Genomic DNA, 4,025 nt, shown 5'->3' with positions numbered 1-4,025 from the left:
CACAACAGGATTACTATCGTGAGGGAGTGGAACCAATTCTTTCTTGGATTGTTCCCAGCTGATATGAGTGACATCGAGGTGGAACCCATTGCGGTAAACACTACCTTCGACTTGCCATGGGGATCTGATAAGATAGCACCAACAATTCTAGGTCTTTGTCACCCTGAATGGTGATAACTCTGCTACCTTTCATGAATTTAAGCTTCTGATGCAAAGAATAAGGGACATCCCCTACTGTGTGAAGCCAAGGAAACCATCCACGTGATGGAACACAACATCAATAGGTTGTGCCCTTAAAATCATTTCCATAGGCTGATCCTAGCCCTCCAATCTATAGAGGTTTCCATAATTAACAAAGCATAAAGGAGGGGGGTAGGATTGAAATTATGTGGCTTTAATGGTGCCTTTGTGAAAAAGCATAAAGGAGGGGGTAGGATTGAAAGTATGTGGGTTGAATGGGTGCCTTTGTCAAAAAAGTGATGTGTAATTCTCATAAAATTTTGGGAGAAATTCAAATAATTCTCTCATTTTCTCTTCTGCTATATAGTATACTAGTAAAAAAAACCCGTGCGATGCACGGGCCGACAAAGAATTGTACGGAGCACATCATAGGTTGATCCAAACCGTCAATTTGATGGAACACAACATAAATAGGTTGTGCCCGTAAAATCATTTTCATAGGCTGATCCTAACCCTCCAATCTATAGAGGTTTCCATAATCTGTTGTTCTTCTTAAGGTGCTTGGAATTTGTCAATATTTTGAAAGGCGTCCTGAATCCGTAGTATTATGTAAAATGTTCACAAGAATCCGTAGTATTATGTAACATACGTTCCCAAACCGTAATTTTGCAAAGAAAAAACGTCATTATGTTGAATTTGTCCACTTTTTTTTATTAACAAAGCATAAAGCATGGGGGTAGGATTGAAATTATGTGGCTTTAATGGGTGCCTTTGTTTAAAAGAATAAAGGAGGGGGTAGGATTGAAAATATGTGGGTTGAATGCGTGCCTTTGTTAAAAAAAAGTCAAAAAAAGTGATGTGTAATTCTATTAGAATTTTGGAATAAATAAAAAAATGCAAACCTTTTCTCTTCTACTATATATATATACTAGTAAAAAACCCGTGCGATGCACGAGCCGACAAAGAACTGTACAGACCACGTCATAGGTTGATCCAAACAGTCTATGTGATGGAACACAGCATCAATAGGTTGTGCGCCAAAAATCATTTCCGTAGGCTGATCCTAGCCCTCCAATCTATAGATGTTTCCATAATTCCTCTTAAATCGGATGGTCAAGATCACCCTATTGATTTTTTATTAAAAAATCATAAAGGAGGGGCGTAAGATTGAAATTATATATATGGCTTTAATGGGTGCCTTTGTTAAAAGCATAAAGGAGGGGGTAGGATTGAAAATATGTGAGTTGAATGGATGCATTTGTTAAAAAAAGTCAAAAAAAGTTATGTGTAATTCTCATATAATTTTCAAAAAATAAAAAAATTCACTTCTTTTACGGACCACGTCATAGGTTGATCCAAACCATCCATGTGATGGAACACAACATAAATAGGTTGTGCCCCAAAAATCATTTCCATAGGCTGATCCTAGCCCTCCAATCTATAGATGTTTTCATAATTCCTCTTAAATGGGATGGTTAAGATCACCCTATAGATTTTTTATTAAAAAACTATAAAGGAGGGTAAGATTAATATTATATGGCTTTAATGGGTGCCTTTGTTAAAAGCATATGGCTTTAACGGGGCGACAAATAAATTTTTTTATAAAAATTTCTAATAAATCAGGATTATGAATTATATTTTAATCAATTCATAATTTTGGCTCTTTTGGAAAATGAAAGATTTGAAGATAGGAATCACCAGACCCAAAATTTTGATAATTTGACCCCATCCAAGGGCTCATCATAGCCTAACATCATCTATCAGCATTTGGGACTATACTGATTGACAGTTGTAGATGCCTAATCGAACCAATTGAGGACATTATGCTCCGAATGGTTGTGGCCCAACAAATGAATGGCTTGGATAATCCAATGAAGTGGGCCATAATGTACTTTTTTGAAAAATACTGAACTTTATGCCCACACATCATATAAAATTTCCCATTCTACGAATGCCTTCAAGTCTTCAACCATAATTTGTAATGCCCAGCCACAATGCTCGAGTTTAAAAGTTAAACTTGGGCCCAATTTTGATGAAGGCATCCATTACAAAAATGGAATGTCATTATCTTCTTTTGGCTTTTATATGAACATCCAACTTATACATTCTCTGAAATATAAAATTTCATCAAAATCATGCCAAATAATGTCAAAATAAATCAAAAGGGAACGAAGAAATTGGGGCCAAAAAGAGAAGCAAAGAATCCCACAACATAGCAAATGATAACTCCTTCAAAGCGATAGTGCAGTTGTCCTACTAAGTGCGCAAGTATTCCTAAATATGTGGGCATAAGCACCAACAATAAGAAAATGTAGTACAAATAAATAACAAAATAGAAACATATTAGGAGAAAATATCATCACCCAAATAATATTCAGAATGTTAAACTTAATGTCAACCTGAAAATCCAAAAAGAAGAACCCAGATTTTAAGCTTAATAGCAACCTGAATATCCAAAGAAGAAGAAACCCAGATGATAAGCTTAAAAGCAACCTGAAAATCCAAAAATAAGAATCCAGATTTTAAGCTTTACAGCAACCTGAAAATCCAAAGAAGAAGAACCCGGGTTTTAAGCTTAATAGCAACCTGAAATCCAAAGAACCCTAATTCTTAAGAACCCTATTTGTTAAAGAAATGGGAATTGCTGGAAAACCCTAATTCTTAAAAAAAAAAAAAAAAAACACAATCCTTACACCACAGGAGATGTTCATTGTGTCCCTCTTTCAGGGATTTCTCAGAAAAATTCCTACCCTCATATGCAATCGTGCACACCTCATATGCAATCGTACACACCAATTTCATTGACCTAGTAGTAGAGTCCCAATTTCGGAATTCCTGAAGAAACAACCTGTAATTCGACCATTAGAATACGAAATAGAACAAAAGCGAACATATACCTCAAAATGAAAAGAAGAAGAAAAATGCTGGGTTTTGATCAACTAAAAATAACTCATCATAATGTGGAAATCCTTGTAAATAACCCCAACATATAAAAAAATAAAATGAAATTAAAGAATAAAAGCAAAAAAAAAAAAAAAAAACTCTCTCAAACAAAGTCATAGAAATATCTATGGTTGCAACCAATTTACCTTAGATCCAGAGCTGTTGAAAGTATGTAGTAGAGAGGGGATAGATGATGGAATCTCAAATTCCCAGCAATTCAAAGGTTTACGGGAAATCCATTAGAATCTCAAATTAAAGGGAAGCCCTAACCCTGAATTTAAAGATTTACGAAAAACCCCATTAGAATCTCAATTGAAAGGGAAAGGCTAAGCTGAAATTCAAAGGTTTACAGAAAGAAGAAGAAGACGTGAGGTCGTGGGAATTTAAGGGCACAGGAGGTATTCTCACTTAGATGCGTTGGAAGTTTAGGGCATAAGAGGTATTTATGTGTTTGGGGGTGATGTGTAATTCTCATGTAATTTTCAAAAAAATAAAAAAACTCTCCTCTTTTCCTCCCAGCTTATAGTAGTAGATAGTAGTATATATATATACTAGTAAGACCCGACGTGCGATGCACGACACGGCAAAAAAAGGAATATGATACAAAAAAATAGTTAAAAATATATAGAAACAATAAGCAAAAAAGTATGCATAACCACTAACCAAGTAATGAAAAAAATGCAAAAGAAAAAGTTTTCTAGGCCGACAAAGAACTATACGTACCATAGTATAGGTTGTTCCAAACCGTCGATGTGATGGAACACAACATCAATCGGTTGTGCCCGTGAAATCATTTACATAGGCTGATCCTAGCCCTCCAATCGATGCACATGCCGACATAGAACTGTACGGACCACATTATAGGTTGATCCAAACCGTTCATGTGATGGAACACAACATCA

General features: G+C 35.4%; 1 long non-coding RNA gene across 1 annotated transcript; it reads right to left on the bottom strand.

Annotated features, from left to right (window-relative positions):
• Positions 1-2,702: 2,702 nt before the first annotated feature.
• Positions 2,703-3,416, bottom strand: LOC143885160 (uncharacterized). The gene is made up of 3 exons (XR_013253160.1): positions 3,270-3,416; positions 2,931-3,028; positions 2,703-2,719 (listed from the first exon to the last, which is right to left on the bottom strand). It is a non-coding gene; the product is annotated as an uncharacterized LOC143885160 (long non-coding RNA).
• Positions 3,417-4,025: the final 609 nt, after the last annotated feature.

The sequence above is a fragment of the Tasmannia lanceolata genome, unplaced genomic scaffold (genome assembly GCF_043159265.1).
Source record: "Tasmannia lanceolata isolate RefF3 unplaced genomic scaffold, GAP_Taslan_0.1 ptg000002l, whole genome shotgun sequence".
NCBI lineage: Eukaryota > Viridiplantae > Streptophyta > Magnoliopsida > Canellales > Winteraceae > Tasmannia > Tasmannia lanceolata.
Note: the sequence above shows the minus strand (reverse complement) of the source record. Positions and strands in the feature narration are given on the sequence as shown.